This window comes from Nelumbo lutea, chromosome 4, assembly GCF_056320005.1.
Source record: "Nelumbo lutea isolate HS-2025 chromosome 4, American lotus-T2T, whole genome shotgun sequence".
NCBI lineage: Eukaryota > Viridiplantae > Streptophyta > Magnoliopsida > Proteales > Nelumbonaceae > Nelumbo > Nelumbo lutea.
The window spans coordinates 40,409,918-40,430,872 of record NC_142687.1 but is presented as its reverse complement, the minus strand read 5'-3'; the positions used below and the strand labels follow the sequence as shown (position 1 = coordinate 40,430,872).

General features: G+C 40.3%; 1 long non-coding RNA gene and 1 pseudogene across 2 annotated transcripts; both read right to left on the bottom strand.

Moving 5' to 3' along the window:
- Nucleotides 1-791: 791 nt before the first annotated feature.
- Nucleotides 792-11,156, bottom strand: LOC148855366 (ethylene-responsive transcription factor RAP2-3-like; annotated as a pseudogene). Its single transcript, XR_016112986.1, has 2 exons — nt 11,061-11,156; nt 792-2,001 (listed from the first exon to the last, which is right to left on the bottom strand). The product of XR_016112986.1 is annotated as an ethylene-responsive transcription factor RAP2-3-like (transcript).
- A 5,930-nt stretch (nt 11,157-17,086) lies between these two features.
- On the bottom strand, nt 17,087-18,168 carry LOC148855365 (uncharacterized). The gene is made up of 2 exons (XR_016112463.1): nt 17,602-18,168; nt 17,087-17,450 (listed from the first exon to the last, which is right to left on the bottom strand). It is a non-coding gene; the product is annotated as an uncharacterized LOC148855365 (long non-coding RNA).
- Nucleotides 18,169-20,955: the final 2,787 nt, after the last annotated feature.

The following is a 20,955-nucleotide window of genomic DNA, read 5'->3' as shown; positions in this document are numbered from 1 at the left end:
CTACCCAAGATAGCCGACCCAACTATTCAAATCACCTGCAATTTCGCACCAGTACCTGAACAATCCATTCCCCTACACCGGCATAGCCTATTTCAACGCTTCTTGCCATGCTTGAGGATGACTTGCCTTACCATGTACGTGTGACTGCCTCTAGCGACCTCGAGAGAATTGGCTATTACAACTTCAATGGCTAGCTTTGCTCTACAATGACTGCTCACCCAAAACTCAACCCAGATTCTGCGAAGCTCTTCACTCTCAGCTATGATGTCAGCTTCTTCCTAGATGGTCAGATTCTCTCTCCTCTTCTTAGATCTTATATATATTATGTATTTGGAAATATATATTACATTATATTGAATATTGTGGGTCGGGCCCAATGCAGACTTCAAGTGATGGGCCCAAATTTCAATCCAGAATTTTCAGGCTTGATGCAGGCCCAGGCTGGACCTGATTTCTCGGCCGGTCCAATAATGATCACCCCAAGATTTATACTTGCAATTTAAACCTAGTGTGCAGGTCGGGCCGGGCCTAAGCCTAAGTTAAAACACTTTATAATTGGTGCTAAACTCGGTCTGACCTAGCCATTATCACCCCTAAACCCAACCTTCAACCCAACTCCACCACCTGAGAACACCCACTCCAACCCCCGTCTCACCATATATGCATAGCATATGTGGCACGTGTAAAAAATACGAACTTTAATGGGAGAGAGAAGGGAGACAAGAGGACAGAAATTAAGATGACTTGCAAGAGAGAAAGAAACAGAGATGTCAAGAACTGAAAAAAAAATGGAAAAATACACACAGCACCCACTTGCTGAATTCTGAATTCTGAATTCCAATCTACAATAATTAAAAAAAAAAAAAAGACATGCGATACATTTAAAAAAAAAAAAAAGAAGAGGCAAAATGTCACCCACTTCCTTCGGCAATTGATCCACGTACCATTTTCGATGTGAATTAATTTAGGGATTATGCAAAACACTGCTTATCTTCTTTCTCATCATTGCCGCTACCTGCCGCCGCCTCCGATAACCTCTGGTAGTCCTTCGTCTGCCTTTGCCGTCTCCGCCTACCTCTGTCTATCGAAAACTGTAGCAAAATTTAAGACGAGTGGCATCCCACGATTGACGCATGGCGACAGAAACTCTCTTTTATTCAGTAAACCATGTGACAATGAGGTGTGAAGGGAACGTCGTCTAATAACCAAAGATCAAATGCTTCCGATTCTACACTCCCCACTGACTCCGCTGGTTCTGGATCAATCTCCAGGAATGATTCCAAGTTATATATCTGCTCTCTCAGTTCCATATCATCCTTCAGTTGATGATGATTGTATTCACAGATTTCATCTTTAGTCGTCGGTGGGCTGTTAGCCTCGAAACTCATCTGAATCGACTTTGGGACCAAGCAACGCCGCTTGGGTGGCGGTGGTGTTGGAACTAATGGTGTTTTTCAACGAAATTCAACTTGGCTTTGTCGCCTCGGATTCTCTTTGCAGTCACGACGTAAGCCATGGCAGCCTCTTCGGCGGTGTTGTAAGTTCCGAGCCAGACTCGAACCGCTTTCCGCGGGTCACGTATCTCAGCAGCCCACTTCCCCCATGCCCTCTGTCTGATGCCCCTGTAAATATTCTTTCTGGCCGTTTTCTTTTTACCCTTGCTTTGATCTACTCCAACCGTGCTCCTTTTCTTAGTCTTATCACTGGTTCCGGCATTCCGAGAGCAAACGCGTTTTGGTATTAAAAACTCTCAAAACCAATCAATGTTGTCTAACTGTTTGGAATATGATTTAGTTTCTCACCTTTGCTCGATTGATGGGTCGAAGAAGTCGAAGCCCAGAAGATCGGAGGTGGTGTCAATTCCGACCAGAGGTCTTGTGCCGTCAAATTACGATTACACTTCACGGCAATGAAATCGGAGATGATATCTCCTCCGCATATATTTGGTTCAAAAAGTGCAACAAATATCAAATGAACCCGGAGTGATTACACCACCCACGCCTTTCATTTATAATGTCCAACGCCTTCGCCCACCTTCATCTCCGCTTCCGCCTTCGGCAACGTTGCCAGAGGAGAGCGGAGACAGAGGTGGGCGGAGTTGCCGGAGGCGGTGGATGAATGTGATGAATAGTATTTTTCCCTTATTTAATATTATTTATAAAAAGTTAATTTATTTTAAAATTTTTAATAAAAATATTATTTTTATTAATATTAACGCCCAAAAATTGTCTAATCCCGTTAATTTAATGCATCTCAAAAGAATGATAAAACCGAAAAAAAATTATAATAAAATAACAAGGCCCCATTTCCGATGTAAACTGACATATCAACAAAGCCCCATCTTATAATCTTACCAAAAATCTTACAAATGATTGTATTTTATTCATAATTTCACATAGACCCATATTAAAAGCATATAACTGGTCACCTCATTCGGATGATAAGTGAAAATCGAAAAAGAGAGACAAATGAAAAAAATAGTTATTCAAACTAAGATAAGCCATTGGAGAGAAGAAGGTATATAAGAGAAATAAATAAATAGCATATAATAAATGAAAAATCAAAAATAGTTAATGGACAATGAATCCATTTTTCTTGTTCTTTTTATTTTTTACTGCTCTTTTGTGATGATTGCCAATCTACCCATACTCGCCCTCCCAAGTCTCTGGGCCTACCTTCTTGCTAGAAAACCGTGTCCATTATCAGTTTCCATCAACTGTAGGACGAGGAGAAAAACCACAAACCACCTTTTCCACGTATCTACTCCAAATACCAACATACCTGGATAGTAGAGAGAATACAAAAAAAAATGTCACAATAACAATATAACATAACGAATTCAGCATGCAATCAAAACCCAGAAGAACATAAGAAAAAAAGGAATCCGGCCAATGCAAAAAAATATAAACCACCACCTTTGCCGCGAGCAGTGGCCAATGCCAATGATCTCAACCACAACACAATAAGGGCATGTTCCAGAACTGGTCCACAGAGATACGTTGTTGTCTAGTCATCGCTCGATCAGTCCAGCCACATTGACATAGCTCGACCAGTTTCGCAGCATGCATTCATTTTCTGGCCTAGGCCAGGTTATATTATTATTGTGTCTCCTTATCTTATTCTCTCAGTCACGTCAATTACCTCTGGCGCAGATAAGTGTAACTATGAATGAAGAAGAGTAAGGAAGATAACTCCATCGGGATTAGGATTTTATCCCGAATACCTTGGTGGCTTACCTCATCTCAATAACCCCGGGAACCCAATCCGACCAGGACATGGGTCCAGGGCTATAAGAAGGTATTCCATTTTCGAGGTAAGGGACCCCAACTTCTGACACCCGTACTACTACATAGCTATAAGAAGGTATTCCATTTTCGAGATAAGGGACCCCAACTTCTGACACCCGTACTGCTACATAGCTTGGACTAGCACCCTTATAGCTCGGCCCGACCATCTACCACCTCATACTGACTTGAGCGTCAGAGTGACAACTCAATGATAACTCCTCGGACCTCTAACTTCTCCTTTCTTGATCACAGGTCTTGCAGCGCGGCCTTGTCCTTGTAGCTCGGCATCGCCCTGTTGGCAAGGACTATCTGGTTGCTCTCCTCAGTTCGTGCACCACCTCAGATTAAGCAGCATCATATTGGCGCCATCTGTGAGAAACACACAAAAAGCCTTTCCCGAAAATCTTTCATTCCTCACCGGACAATCAAGAAATCGATCAAGATGCCCAAGAACCAGTCCGAATGATCAACACGTTGATCCTCATCTCGGGAATCTTGGCATCGCAGCCCTCCGCATCAAGAAATTCCACAGCCTCCAGCCGCGGTTGATCCTGTACAGTTCTGAGCAATGCAAAAGAAAGTCGATAAGATCTTCAAGATGATGCAGACACTAGAAACTAAGCATCCCAAAGATGAGAGATTGAAATATACTCCGGGCCCACTAGCCGGAGACAGAAGATCTCGATCAACCCCAGACCTTGGCCAAGGTAAGGTCGAGGAACAAAAAAAAAATGATGTATGTATGCACACAATGGCCTTCCTCAACCCCAAACCTTGGCCAAGGTACCGCCTCCTTGGTGGCCTCCTGCCTTAGTCGCCCCTTCCTCGACACTCGACCGAGCTAAGCCCCTGACTCTAGAGCTCAGCACACCATGCCCGAAAATCACAGTGGCCTCAACGTCGACATCAGAAAGCCCTTCCTCGACACCTAGCTGAGATAAGCCCCCGACTTCGGAGCTCGACACACCATGGTTGAGCATCACAATGGCCTCAACACCGAAGCTTGTCCTCCATTGGCATCAAAAAGCCCTTCCTTGACACCCAACCATGCTAAGCCCCCGACTCCGGAGCTCGACACACCATGGCCAAGCATCACAATGGCCTCAACACCGAAGCTCAGCCTCCACTGGCATCAGAAAGCCCTTCCTCGACACCCGACCGAGCTAAGCCCTCGACTCTGGAGCTCGGCATACTAGGAATCAGAAAGCCCTTCCTCGACACCCGGTCGAGCTAAGCGATCACGCAGCATTTCAACCGAGGAACGAAGAGCCCTTCCTCAGCTCCACCAGGAAGATGGACCTCAAAGCTCATCTCGACATCTCGGTGCCCTGTCGAGCTACACGACCATGCAACACTTCGGCCGAGCACTCCCCCTCCTCGACTACAGAACTGGGGGAGTGGTATTCAGATTCTGAAGTTAGAATTCTTAGAGCTCCATAACCGACGATTAAAGGACTCCCCAGCCACAACCACATTGCACGGACCTCACATTCTGGCAAACACCAAGGAACATCAAGTGGACTAGATGCTCAACCAGACTTCGACTTGGAGTTCCTTAGCCAAGGAACAAGGCATCCTACCGTGCTACACCACGGCCGAACACCTCATGCCTCGATTTCAAAATTGGGGGAGTGGTGTTCGGGTTATGGCTAGGCTGGTCCAAAGAGACACGTGGCCATCTAGTCATTGCTTGGTTAGCCCAGCCACATCGGCATAGCTCGGCTCTCTCTGCAGCATGCACTCATTCCACGGCCTAGGCCGAGCTACGCTATTACTGTGGCCCCCATCTTATCCCCTCAGCCACGTCAGCAACCCGTGACATGGATAAGTGTAACTACGAATAAAGAGGAGTAAGGTTGACAACTCTGCCCGGGATTAAGAGTCTATCCCGAATACCTCAACAACTTACTTCATCCCGATAACCCGGGGAGCCCAATCCGACCAGGACACAGGTCTGCGGTTATAAGAAGATATTACATGCTCAAAGTAAGAGACCCCAACTTTTGACACCCGTACTGCTACTTAGCTTGGACTAGCACCTTTATAGCTCGGCCCGACCATCTACCACCTCCTACTAACTTGAGTGTTGGAGGGGATAACTCCCTACTTCGCCTTTTTTTTATCATAGGTCTTGCAGGGCGACCTCAACCTTATTGACATTGATTGTGTGATTGTTATCCTCGATTCGTATTATTGACATGATTTATCTGGTTGCTCTCCTCATTCGTCTTATTGACATGGATTATGTGGTTGATTTCCTCGGATTGAACAACGTAAAAAACAAGAGAAAAAATGGCATGTCAAATGCACTAACCCAAAGAACATAAGTAAAAAGGAATCCGCAACAATGATAAAAAGAAAACGGCAAACTGAGCGCACTAATCCAAAAGAAAATAGAGATACAAATCTGGTCGCTTGAAATGGCAACCGTGCTCCTGTCACCAGTTGCTCCTTGAGGCCATGACTGGTCTAGTCTGCTATCACGTAAAGAAGTCATTGCCACCGGAATTTTTATTTCAATCCTCACAAGCAAAGCACCAAGGTAGAACCACATGAAAATTACAGCAAATTAGGAGCATCAATTTTTCTTTGAGGGATATCATGCTCCCAGAAAATCAGATCCCGATGATGATGTTCGTGGACATCTGCTTCATCTTGAACTTCATGCAACAGGGCCTCGGCAATTGGACGCCAGACCTAGACGCGGCCGGCGGTGGTTATGATACTTCTTCCAGGCTAAGCAACCACAAAGAGGCTCTAGTGGTGAGGGATATCATGCTCCTAGAAAACCAGATCCCGTTTGAACTTGTCTGGATATTTTGAGAGAATCCGAGCAACTATAGCGAGAGTTAGAGAAGATGGTTTGAGAAGCCAAAATAGATAGATACTAACTTGTCAATATTAGAAGTAAGAAGTCTGTAGAGAGATTTCCCAAGAGGCCTGTGACGCTTGAACACGGCATGCAGATCCCGAAATAAATTGGCGGGTGAAGAAGAAGATGAGGAGGAGGAGGGGGAAGTAAAGGGGAGAGAGCGGTGAAAATTGGCCAGGGTCGGACAGTGGAGGTTCTTGTCGGTCGAAGGTAAAGCTGGAAGATTAGTCTCCCCATCCAAGGCCGTATCTCGACGGCATCTCCGGTTGGAAGATGAAACAGATGATGCGAGGGTTTGAAGAAGAAGGGATCAATTAATACCAGCGGAGAAGATTCAGCGCAGAAAATCTAGGCCTTAATCCATCAGGAGGAGAGCTGAAGTATCTTGCGGAGGGAGTTGATACCGTCGATGAGGCAGAAACGGCAATTGAAATCTCCTCCGGTCCCCAAGATGAAACAGATGATGCAAGAGTTTGAAGAAGCAGGGATCAATTAACATCAGTGGAGAAAATTCGGCGCAGGAGATCCAGGCATTGATTTGTTGATCCATCAGGAGAAGGAGAGCTAAAGTTTATTACGGAGGGAGTTGAATGGGGTTTCGCGTCTGCCCCCCACAGACTTGCCCCCCAAAAACGTCCCACAAAACTTTTGCGCGACGCGTGCTATGATACACGCGCGCTGGGCGCAACTTTGACGTCGTTATCAGCACCTCCGTTAATTCCTCTCTCGCCCAAAAGGATTTTTTCTCCTATTCTACTTCCAACTGAAACCTTAGCGCCCAAAATGATTTCCAGCACCTCCCGTCGAGTTTCGCCGGCCGACGCCCACGGCTATACCGGCAAGAGGTAAGTAGATATGTGTTGTTTAAGAAGTAAAATAAAAGAAAACCGGTTTCGATTAATAAGTGTTCGAGTTCCTAACTACTTCCCACTAAAACTTCGACGACTTAACCTTGTTATGCAACTAATGCTGTTTAAGAAGTAAAATAAAAAAAATACTACATATAAGTATTTTTTAAGCCCAGGTGGTGATTGTTTTTTGGGAAATGCCCGCACTAATTCATTCAACGATCAAAGTTGATTGTAAGATCTTAATTGGAACAAAAGTAACTGAGAAGGAATCGGGGTGATGCGACGAAATACACCTGCAACTAGAAATGAGCTTAAGATTAATGCTCCAAGGAGAGTGAGGAGAATCCCCCCCACCAAGAGTTTTACGATAAATTCTACATCATCTTCAAACGTAGCATTGGAGAGACCAAGAGAAATTGCAAACTGGATAGCTTCAGACAAGCCAAGGTGAGTGAGAAGAATCCCCCAACAAATGGTGCTATTAAAATGAATTTTAATGAAGCCTGTAAGAGGTCTCGTCCAGTGTGTAGGCAAAGAATGAACCGAAGGGGCAAGAGGTAGTGATGTAGAGATAATACAATCAACTCGGACGCTAAGCAAATCGATTAGGTCTGTGCTAATCGACCTGAGGTACTGGCGGCCGGTATCACCGTCGGCCTCGGCCGGTGGAACTCGACCGGGGATGCTGAAAACGGATGTGCAAAATCCTTCTGGGCGCAAGAGTCTCAGTTCGAAGTAAAATGGGAGAAGAAAGTCTTTTGGGCAAGAGAGAAATTAACGGAGGTGCTGGAAACGGAGTGAAATAGAATCCGCGCGTGCGCCTAATGCGCGTGTGTCATGACACCCGTCGCGTATAGATTTTGTAGGACGTTTTAGGGAGCAAGTCTGTGGGTGGCAGATGCGAACCCGTTGAATGGGGGCAGACGGTAGTTAAATCAGAAAAAATTAGAAGTGCTGTCAATTGTTTAGTAAATTCAGAAGTGAAATAATGAATTCAGGAAGCATAAGGGCTTTGGCCACCAGTGTTGTCCAGCGGGCTTTGTTTAGATAGAAACATGCGAGTTTAAATAAGCTCGCACGCGAAGATTCTATTTAGCGAGCTATGGGGAGGCGAAAGATTCCATTTCGCGTCCTTAGGGGTTCGATTTTGCTTTTAGTTTATATAATAGGAGAAAGGGCCCGTGATGAGTACGGGCAAATGGTAAGGCAATGAAACAATTTTGAATAATTCTTTATTGAATAATTGGGAGATTAAAAATGAAGGAAAAAGTTAATATAATTTTCAATTAAAAATCGAAGTTCAGCAATTTACACTAAATCTATACTACCTCATTTTTTGGGATAAATAACTCAATTTATTCCTACTTATAAAAGAATGGATACAAGAAAGAGCCCTATAAAGTTTAAAATAGCAATAAAGTTGGAGATGGCTCAATAATAATACCAAGCAACATTTTTTTTTACAATTAAAAAAAAAACAAAAAGCCTAGATGGCTATTAATTATCGGCTAATTCAGGATAACAAAACATGGTGGTCTAATATGGTTTCAGGGTTCAACCCAGTGATACTTTTTGGCAATATCAACTGGATCAACATTTCCTAAAAGGTTAATATAGGATTAGGTGGACCACAAAGTGGAAAGTGTTATTAAAAAACATAACGTTAGGCCACTATGTAGCATACAACACCAACTATAGAAGGCTTTTAGACCAAATTACATAATTATATAGAACAAGAGCTCCTTGAAGATGAACCCAATAAATAACCTAACAAATATGTGATATCCATTTTAACTAGAGATGTAAAATGGGACGTGTCGTACTAGCCCACAGGTCATGCCTCCCTTGAGATATTTTTGGGGATTGGCCTGACATGGCCCATGGTTCAAGCCTGTGTGGGCCCATGATGTGCAACAGGCTGAGCTGGTCCATGGGTTGCGCCTTGGGCTACGCTAGGCCAAAGCCATAAAAAAATTATTTAAAAAATTTGAAAAAAAAAACCTTAAAAAAATTATTTTATATAAATTTTGATGTATACAAAACAATTGTTTATTATATATATATATATATTAGGTAGATAGATATAGATAGATAGATAGGCCCAGCACAGCCCGCATGACCGTGTCGGGCCTGGCACAAAATCATAAAGGAAACAAATTGAAAGGTCTAGTCAGATAATTAAAATGAACCCTATGACATTCTTGATTGAGTTAAGCCGATTTATATCAAAGTTTTGTTTAGAAAATTTATTACTTAATTACCAACAATCTTCAATGGATGGAGAAGGGTTTTCCATCAAGGGGTTCAAATCCTCAATTTTTTTAATTAACAGCTTGCTTTAGAATAAAATATTTACTTACAAGAAAGAAAAAAATCATTAATATAAATTGATTTAGCACTTAACTAACATAAAAACAACCAATATGACATGAAAAATTGATATTTATCCAATATTTATAATGGCATGTTGTCATTATATAGAACTGTTTTCAAATTTTGATATTCAAAGGTCAGGTTGGGGTGGGAACTTCACTCCCCATCTCAGAGCAAGTCATACCAATTAACATTTTTTATTATTTTGTTTTTTTTTTAATTTTAAATGACTATACATTTAATAATAAAATAAACAATTGTTGCAATAATAAAATTTAAAAAATAATTTTAGAACTTTAAAAATTTAAATTTGATCAAATTTAAATGGGTTTTAAATTATTGATATTTAATTCTAAATTAAGAACTGTAAATGGATATAACAAATTTATTATACTAATAATTAAATTTAATAGTTACAAGTAATTATAAATTAACTATTAATAATTTATAATATTTAATTATAAATTAAAGTTTATAAAGTTATTAATTATTATTTTAATTTTTAATGGATTTAAAAAATAATTCTAAAATTAATAATTGTTGTTTTGTTAATAAACTAACCGATCTAGTTTAAGTAATTTATGCCAACTTTATTAGTTTGCTCAAATCTAATTTAAATAATTGACAATATAAGATAATTAATTAATTAACTTATGTGGTTTACTTATTAATCTAACTTTATTAAATTTATTATAAATTAGTACAATATCTAAGTTAAGAAAATCTCTACTTAAATTAATTTACGTTAACTCGGTAGTTGGTTGACCAGGTTGTGGGTTTTTGGGCTAACTCTTGTCATTAAATTAAAATCATTAAATTTTAGGCCCAACAAACAAATTGGAGTTATTGGGCTGAGCCCCGTGATTAAGTTATTGGGCCCAATAAACAAATGGAAGTTATTGGGTCCAGGTTGACCCTCATCAATCGTCATAAGCTTTAAATGGGCCATACATGACCCGTTTAGGGTCACCTTCTTGACCCGGAAAAAGAATAAGTCATTCGCTCAACAGAGCGACAACAGTGGCATAGTAGAGCTTGTTGGGTGGCTAAAATAGGCTGGTTTTCCCCCATTTGGTGATATTTTTAGTGCAATCAATACACAAAGGAAGAAAAAAAAAATTATTAATTGACTTGAATAAAAAATAAACGAAGAACGATAATATATACATGGGTCTGATCACAGCCGGTAAGAGGAGTTGAGTAGTGGAGTGCGTCTCCCCTCACTCTCTCTAAAACCTTCAAAACAACCATAAGGAGTGTGTATCGTCCTTTCAATCACTTACAACTAATCCCCACGTTCAAGGAGAACAGAGTCGATGATGCAGGATTTAATGAAGTTCAAATATTGATAAAAATGTTGAAGGAGAACACAACCAAGCACTTACCTGTATAGAAGAGATGATGCAGGTAATAAAGTTCACAATAATAAAAACTCACTTAGGTAAAGAAGTTCACTTTATGGAAGAAAACTGAGAAGTTCTCAAAACAGGATCATCAAGCAATCCCCCTTGGACCTGAATGAGTCACGCTACTCCCTCTCACCCTCCGTCGCCAAAACGGAAGACAACCTCGCCAGTTGAATACAAATAATCTATTTGTTTTTTACTGATAATCTATATGTTTTTTATTTAAAAAGTTTCAACCGGTTGAATACTGATTGACGTGTCAAAAACGCACTGGATTCAAGGGGGAAGGGGATTGCTCCACCGTGATATCCACGATCATCTTCGCCACCTCCGACATCATCGGCGTCTTCTCCGCTTTCTCTGCCATGCATGCCAGCCCTACGCACTAAAAAGAAGAGAAAATGGGAAAGCTTCTCTGCGATTCAACCGCCATCGCTGCGACTTTTCATGTTTCGTCACCGATTATTCCATGGAGAGAGGCTACATCAACTTCTTTCTATGCTCCCGACACCGTCGCTCTCACAGGCAATAAGAGCTGGAAACTGTTAGCGGTTTAGAAGACCAGCAAAGGGAGTCCTGTGGAAGCATCCCCAGGGTCACCTTTCTCCCGCATGGGGGTGACGTCGAGGCCGATGGCAACTGTCTCTTCTCAGCATGGCAGAAGGCAATGAGAATATCTATCGATGCCAGAGACTCCATGCGAGAAATACAAAGATGAGGACCGCTTGGAGTGGGAAGGAAGCTTTTTGGAGGGTACGTGTTGAACGGCGGGGGTGTCCGTACACCTACTAGCAGAAAGGGCCCGTACTGAGCACGGGCAAATGAGAAAACAAGGAAACAATTTTGAACAATTCTTTATTGATAATTGGGAAATTAAAAATAAAGCAAAAAGTTAATATAATTTTCAATTAAAACTTAACCTTGAGAAATTTACACTAATTCTGTGCTACCTCATTCTTTGGGATAAATAACTCAATTTATTGATACTTGTTAAAGAATGGATACAAGAGAAAGAGAAAGGATTTTAAAGTTTAAAATACCAATAAAGTTGGAGATTGCTTAATAATAAGGCCATGCAACATGTCAAATGTGCAAATAAGTTTTTACAATTAAAAAAAAAACCTAAAAGCATAGATGGTTATTAATTATCGGCCAATAAGATGACAAAACTTATTTATCCAGTATGATTTCAGGGATCAACTCTGCGATACTTTTGGCAACATCAATTGGACACAATATTTATAGAAAATTGAGAAGTGAGAATCGGGAGCTTTGATCACTTGATCATTATTTTTATGCTAAAATTACAATCAAAATAGAGCACGAACAACTATTTCAAACAAAAAGAATCTAACGTATCTAGCTTAGTCTTTCTTCTTCTATAGTGTTTTCAAATGTTAGGATTTTTGTTCTTTATAGTTCTTTGCGTGTTATTTAGGGCTTCACTTCTTGCGGGCGGGCCCTACGTTGCATGGCCTAATGAAAAGGAATATAAAATTAAATTATATAAAAATAATAATAAAACAAAAGAAGTGATAGTTGGAGAGAAGAAGCTCTGAGGCACGTCTGAAGAAAGACACTGTCTTTATAACGTTATTTGCCCTCACTCTCAGTTTTACTGAGTTTACTGTTGATTTACAGGATACAATAGAGCATTTGACGAGAATCTACAACCAGCAAAGTTGAAGAGTCTCCAAAAAACCTTCTGTGAGACTGTAACAAACCGAACAGAGAGAGAGAGAGAGAGAATGAATGAATTTCAAAATTGTGTGTTTTGGAGTCTGATTCATACTCCTTAAATAATTTGTAAAAAAGTATGAAAAAAATGTAAGTGTTGATTTAGAGAAGGCACCTTAATCGCACCCGATCGAATCGTTATCGTTGATCTCATCAATAGTGATCAACGGTCAACAACGCACAAAAACCAAACCCGCCCATCACGAGTGCGAGCAAAGTGTGCCTTTAAAACGCCTCATTGCCCCACACACACGTGCGCACACGCTTGTGCACGCATTGCGCAGTATCAAATCCCATACACTCCTCTACTAGGAGTGTAAACCAACTCCTATTGAAATAATCAAAACAAAACTTGTATTTTTCCAATGTGGGACATTCAAAACCCATTGGATTTTTCAATCAAGTGTGTAGTTGCAATTTCCCATGTAATTGACCAATCAAACCCATTGGATTTAATTTGTTAAAATCCAATAAATTGTGTTGCATGTAGATGTAATCCTAGTATTAATTGTTAAAAGAGTTCAATAACATAAATAGTTGTGTTGCATGATTCAGACAACTACCATTCATATAACCTCCATTGTCAAAACACCGCCATTGAAAAGAAGTTGTGCACATCTCTCTCTCTCTCTCTCTCTCTCTCTCTCTCTCTCTCTCCTCTTCTTCTTTTCTCCCCTTTGGTTATAATGGTAGTTGCCCTCCCTCTCTCTCCCCGCTACTCTTTTCCTTTCTTTCTTCTTCAATTAGTCTATTCCGCCACTATAGACGCTCCCTCTCCCTTAGTCTCCCTCTCTCTTCTTCTTCTCTTCCCATGTCCTACCATAGCGCCACCGCCACTACAACAGTTACTCTCCCACACACACTCTCTCTTCTTAGTTAAGCCCTCATCTCCCCCACACTCTCAGACATTCTCCCTCTTCTTATTCTCCTCACTCTTCCAAGATCTGGCCAATCTTAGTTAGGGATAGGAATGGTAACGGGCCCGAAGTCAAGATATTTTGTCCCGTCTTGGCTTTGTCCCCGGTGGCGGGGTAAGGCATCCACTCCCTATCAAGGATGGATAATCCCCGAATTCCCCCCCCCCTCTAAGACAACTTCTTAAAACTTATTTATTTTGTGACAATTTATACATACAATATAAAAATTTGGAAGTATTTTAGAAATTGAATTATAATACTTTTGGAGTACTTAAAAATAGAATTATAGGGTTTTAATATTTTAAAAATTTAGAAAAAACTTAAAAATATTTTAAATATCAATATTAAACCTAGAAATATTTTACTAATTTTACTTTTAAGTTTGAGAAAGATTCAAGAAAAATTTCCCATTTTCAATTAGGAACAAGGAGGAGCGGGATTTTACGGAGAAAATTGTCACCCTTAATCAGAGAAATACCACTACCATTGCCATCGCCATTGCCACCGCTACCCTCTATCACCCTTCAAGATATAGCCCGATCTTAGACCCAAGAGGCTATGTCCAGCGGGCTGGCTTTCTTCGTTGGGCTATCCACCAACAAAGCTTACACCCAAGGCTAGCGAGATGCACGTTGTAGGGGCATTAATAGGTTTAAATAATGCATTTACTGAACGGAATTAAAACAAACATTAATATCAAAAAGTTAAGAAAATAATCACCACGGGTTAATCATGTCAGTTGTCGTTGGAGTATATGTGGCATTAATAATGCGCAAGAAATTAAACTAAAAAGTTGAACGGATTTAAAAGTTTAAAACAAAAATATTAAAAAGATTACAGCAATACAACCAAATATGAGTAATAAATACGAACGACATTAATAACTTAATGCATAACTAATACAAACATCGAGAAAGGAAAAGTGTGATTTTAATTCAATTAGGAAAAAATAATCACCACCGGCAGCTTAAACTGACCACCATAATTTGTCATTTTAAATTTGTGCAGTTTAGCTGACATGTGTAGCACCACCACCCTCTACCCATGACAGCCAACCCAGCTATTCAAATCATCGGCTATTTCGCACCAAATACCTGAACAATCCATTCCTGTACACTGGCCTAGTCTATTTCAACGGCCAACTTCTTGCCATGTTCGAGGATGACTTGCCTTACCACGCACGTGTGACAGACTCCGGCGACCTCGAGATAATTGGCCATTACAACTTCAACGGCCAGCTTTGCTCTACAATATCTGCTCACCCAAATTCAGCGAAGCTCTTCACTCTCAGCTATGATGTCAGCTTTTCCCAATGCGGGCTTGAAGTGATGGGCCCAAAGCTCAACCCAGAATTTCCAGGATTGATGCAGGCCCAGGCTGGCTCTGATTTCTTGGCCGGTCCAATAATGATCACCCCAAGACTTAAAATTCAATTTAGACCTAGGATGCAGGTCGGGCCGGGCCTAAGCCTAGGTTAAAACACTTAATCATTGGTTCTAAACTCGGCCTGACTTGGCCATTATCACCCCTAAACCCAACCTTCAACCCAACTCCACCACCTGAGAACACCCAATCCAACCCCCGTCTCAAATATGGATAGCATATGTGGCACTTGTAAATATTCGAACGTTAGACAAAAGCACAGAAATTAAGATGAATTGGAAGAGAGAGAAATAGAGATGTCATCAAGAACTAAAAAAAAGGAAAAATACAAAGCACCCACTTGTAGAATTCTGAATTTCATTATAAATCTATAACAATGAAAAAGAGGGTAATAGCCTATGAAGGCAACTTTTGGGGTTTAATATCAATAAAAATAATATATTTAAAACAAATTAAAAACTAAATTAACTTTTCAAAAATAATATCAATTAAGGACTAAAATACTATTACCCTTTTCTGCACCTCAAAAGAATGACAAAACTGAAAACAAAAAAAAAACAAAAGAGATAAAAAATATAATAAAATAACAAAGCCCCATTTACGATGTGATCTGACATATCAACAAAGACCCATCGTATGGTCATATAAAAAATCTTACAAATGAGTGTAATTTATTCATAATTTCACAAAGCCACATCACTACACCAAAAAAAAAAAAAAGTTCGAACTACGGTTGCCTTATGCTCAAATCTTCTCGAATTGTATACATTTAATTTTATAAATGATTAAATCTAATGGATTTGATTGAGCAATTACACGACAAATTGTAACTTCACACTTAATGAAAATTTAATTTCTCTTACAAAACTCGCTTTTCAATTTCACATATTGAACTTGGTTTTCAGTATTTTAATAGAAGTTGATTTATGGTCTTTAGAAATAGTAGAGGAAAATATGGGGATTTGACCATGCAATACATGCGCACATGTGTGTGGTACAATGAGACATAGTATTTCGCGTGACTCACACAAAACGACTTTAGTTTTGGTGTGGTAATAGCCATTGATTACCATTGATGAGATCAACGGTCACGATTCAATCAAATGTAATCAAGAGGCATAATTCAAAGTTAATGGTCATTAACCATTAACCACTTTTTAAATAATCACAATATTTGAGAAATTGTGACAGTTCAAAGTGCCTTTTTTTTTCTTCATACCTCTTCATAAACTATTTAAAAACATACAATTTTGAAATCCACTTTCTCTCTCTCAACCCAATCTGCTATAGTCTCATAGAAAGTTTGTTCAGAGATTCTTCAACTTTGTTGGTTGCAGATTCTCACCCAATGCTCTATTGTATCCTGAGAGCGTATTTGCTTGTAACCCAACAACAAACTCGATAAAACTGAGTCGGGGAAGATAACGTTCTATTGTCTTTAGACGCAACTCATAACTTCTCCTCCAAAGTTACAGTGACCCCATTTTTCAACACAAACCACCTTCCTCGAATCTACCTGAAATACCAACATACCTAGGGTTGTTCATAAGAAGGTCCAACCCGACCAAACCAACCAACCTGGACTGACCCAACCCGAATCGGTCGAGTTTTCATTAGCACCGATCGGTTTTGGGTTGGGCAAATTCATAAACCAATTAGTCTTCTAGTTCGATAGTTCCTACTTAACTAAATTGTATTTATCCTAGTTTCTATAGTCTTTTACACCAAATAGGCAACCCATTAGGCAATTATAATTAGAACTAGGTGTCATCTTTTAGCTAGATTAGAATTTAGAAAGTTTATCCAGCCTTCTTTCTATAAAACAATTTGATTTTCTATTATATTGATAACTTTGTCTTCTATTAGAATTAGGTATCATTTTTTAGTCAAATTGTATCTATCCTAATTTCTTAAGTCTTTTACACCAAATAGGCAACCATTAGTCAATTACAATTAGAATTATGTCTTTTTTACCTATATTAGAATTTATAAAAGAGTTTGACTTGAAAACTCTAACTTGGTCCGCCCCTCTCAAGTCCTCCACTCAAGCCATCATTTGATTTTTGAAGTTGGCTCTCCCAACACAGGAGCAAAACCGAAACCGATTCAAACCGATCAGGTCGGTTTTGCGATCGGTTTCGGTTTCCACCTCAAGTAACCCGATCAGGTCGGATCGGTTGAGAAAACCCAGTAAAAGGACCTGACCCGACCCGTGAATCTGAGAGAAAATAGAGAGGGGGAGAGAGAACCCAGAGGGGTATTCAGTGAAAATCTGCTTGAAACATGGATAAACTGTTTCCGTACCCTCTTTCTCTTCCTTCAAGTCGCATGTGAACCCCATTTCCACCATGCAAGATGAAGAGAAAAATCAAAGCCCAACATCCATGAATCTAATACAAAATGCCAAAAGCCTACAAAGAGAAAAAAATGTACCCAACAGAGAGAAGGCACGCGAACCCATGCTCCATTGCGGACGCGGAGCCACCACCGTAGGGAAACCGCGGCCAACCAAAGCTTTAACCACGAACAACCACCACCACTTGACGGCCTCTGCAAACATAAAGCTCGAACCCTAAAAACCACAACTGCAACCAGAAATAGCGCCTCCACAGAAACATGCGTGCCTTGCATCCAAAAAGTCGAAAAAATATAAAATATAAGCAAATACTTGTAGTTAAATCCCAAGCAAAACCTAACAACAAAACCAAACTAAATAGTAAAAAGGCTGAAGGAGCAACAAACCAACGAAAGAAAGAGAATAAAAAGAGAGCCAACCTGCCAAAGAAAGAAAAAATAGAGCAAAGTAGAGCTAAACAGAGCCAATCTTCCATATGCCATGTCTCCCTCTCGCTCCCACACTGTCTCTCTTGCTCCCTCACACTATCTCTCTTCCTCTCGCTCCCCAGAAGAAATCGTTTTTAGAATCCATCGGACCATCGGACTATTCATATTTCTGTTTTACTTAGTCTTTGTCCATCGGACTAGTCTCCATTGTTCACCGTCCAAAAAAATAGGAAAGGGGGAAAGGGGGAAAGGGGGGAAAGGGGAAGAAGTGAGATTGAGAAAGCCACGGATAGCAGTCGCCATAGCTTGATCAATACAGCCACCACCACGGCCTTTCTGCGGCTGCGATCGCCTCTATCTCCACGGCCAAGAGAATTAAGAGAGGAGCATCTCCTCGAGAGAGGTGATCAAGCATCTCCATCGGGCTCTGCCTAAGGCCAATCTGCCTTTGTCCATCGGTCCAACGGGTCATTGGATTGTTCAACAGGTAATCGGTATCTGTCCTATCCAAACACGTGTCGAACACAAAATCTTTAAAATTGTAGACGTATCGAGAGCACTTGGAGAGTACCCAGGCTTTAAGTATATATAGATAGATATATAGATATAGATAAAATGTGTGACATATTATAGGGTAAATTATACAGACGGACCCTCGTACTATGGGGTCTGCGACAGATACCCCTCTGTATTCTTTTTTCCAATAAAGATCCCCTCTGCTGGTTTACCAAAATACCCCTCCATTAAGTCATTGGGTATAGAGAAGGAAGAAAGAAACTCATAAGAAATTAGAAAACTTAGAAATACAGAGGGAATATATAGATAGATATATAGATATAGATAAAATGTGTGACATATTATAGGGTAAATTATACAGACGGACCCTCGTACTATGGGGTCTGCGATAGATACCCCTCTGTATTCTTTTTTCCAATAAAGATCCCCTCTGCTGGTTTACCAAAATACCCCTCCATTAAGTCATTGGGTATAGAGAAGGAAGAAAGAAACTCATAAGAAATTAGAAAACTTAGAAATACAGAGGGAATTCTGATTTCTTTTGTTGGGCTATTATTTTTAAGTTTCAATGCATTTTCTATATGGTTGGTATAAGGGACTTCTTTTAATGTTTCAACACTCAGAGGGAACTTGAAATAAGAGCAAAAGGAATAAATAACAAATTGAAAATAATGAAGATGACGCTTAGAATCCTCCTGATTATCTTGATCAACTCTCTTGCATATCAGCTGGAACCCTGTCGCCTACCCTGAGTTCAACGATATCACCTGAAATGAGTTCAACGAGTAATTTCCCCCAGGTCGAGCAATTGTAGAATCCGGACAATGTCATCGTCTTCCTGGATGAATCTCTGCTGATTCCTTGGGACTCAAATCAAGCGATTGAGTGCTTCGACCGCCATTTCTCTAACTTCAAAGGATTTTGCATCAACTCTGGCATAAAACCCGCATGTGAGGCATTGATAGGGAGAACTGTTCTCGTGAGATCCTTTCATGTGAGATATTCCCTTTATTGGCACAGGATCAAAATCCACTTGAGACCAATACCTACTTTGCATAAGCATGAATTCACTAATTAAACAAATCTATGGTTAAAAGCAAGCATTCCTAAGTCGTGCTTTTATTCATTCCTTCTCTTGTTTGTGTTCTGTTTTATTTGTTTTCCCTAGTAGCTTGTCTAGTCCATCCATGATACATATGCAAGTAATATCAGTTTTCATGTATTCCAGACCATTGGTTTTGTTGGTTTTCCTTTTATCAATTATGCCGAAATTCTTAGAAGCTTAAGAAACAATCCAGAATTCTTAGGAGCCATTACTATTTCTTTCCTTCTAAGTTCTATGCCCCTATCTTTGCATTATTAGTATATACAAGTTCAATAAGAAATGGCATAAAGCTTTTCAATGGCAGCTTGGTGCCAGTTCAGCTTACTATTGATTTCAAGCCAAATTTACCCCTCTACTATTCCCTCCACCCCCACCCAACGGATGGGCTGAGGGCAACAAGGTAACTTTATTTTCTTAACTGGACGCTGATGTATCTAACTTGAGAACATGAGATTACGTCAGAGTCCCTGCATGTTATCCCAGGGGCAGAATCTCCGACGTCAAATTAGTCCAATGCACAAGTGAGGTTAGATGAGGCCTGAGATGAGAGTTCAGAGGATGTCAGTCAAGAGCAGAAATGCTGGAGAGTAGTAACTAGCAAGATGCCAAGATAGCTTACGGAGGAGGCTGAGCGGATCACTCAGGCAAAGGACGGCTTTTCTCTTTGCATGATGAACCAAGGGTGCACAGGGTCTAGCTACCAAATAGTGAAACACCTGGGCTGGCGATGTCTAGCATTTGGTGATTATTGTGTCAAGGATTTCAGACTTATTTCGGCAACTAAAGTCACACAAACGAGTATAACCACCAGAGACCAATTTATTGTGTTGGCAACAGATGGGGTAATGCACTGTACTATTTCTAGCTTACAGATGTTTTGAACTTATCCATAATTTATAAAGATATGTAGGACATGAAACTCCAACTTAATTATAAACAAAGACATCAAACATCTCGAGACCTCACTGTTACGGAAAAGTAAAGAAGACGATCAAGAAACTCATATCCAATCAAGAGGTTTAGAGAACTCGCAGAGGCGAAACAGAGACTCTCGATTATTTTAAGCACAGTTTCTCAAGCCTTGGAGGAAGAGGAAGATCTAGGATCCAAGTTTTCTACGAGGCTTCATCTTTCGATCTTATAAAACCCCACATCCAACAACAACAACGCAGCCAGTGCCATCACTACCAATCAAAAGCTCTTCAATATCCCAATCGCCACTTCTAAGGGCAAATCCGAAGATTTATCAATGAGCAACAGGCATCATCATAACTAGAAAGCCTTTGGTACGTTTCCGATGACTCCACGCTCCCTGCCTTATTGTCATGGGGCTAGTCGTTGGGACCCCATGCGGCACTCAAATGCGATGAATAAGTCTAATCAACAAGCAACAACACAAGAAAAGGCAACAAAGATGGCACACAAATTAGATAAAAGACATATTGCATTGCATTAATGGATGGCAAGCATAAGCACACAGTTCAGTGTCAAGGGGATCTCATGCTTAACCTTTACATGCTCATGACTCACTCGACTGCCTACCTCCCCTCAAAGAGTACATTAAGCTTTTGGGGGAGTGACAATAGGAAATATCAAAAGAATGAAAAATCATACTATATAATTACAATAACACCATTGGTGGTCCCCCCTTACAAAATATATGCATAGCCCACCCATGACACACATGCTGATACCATGAAGGCACGTGGTTGGCACTCTGATGG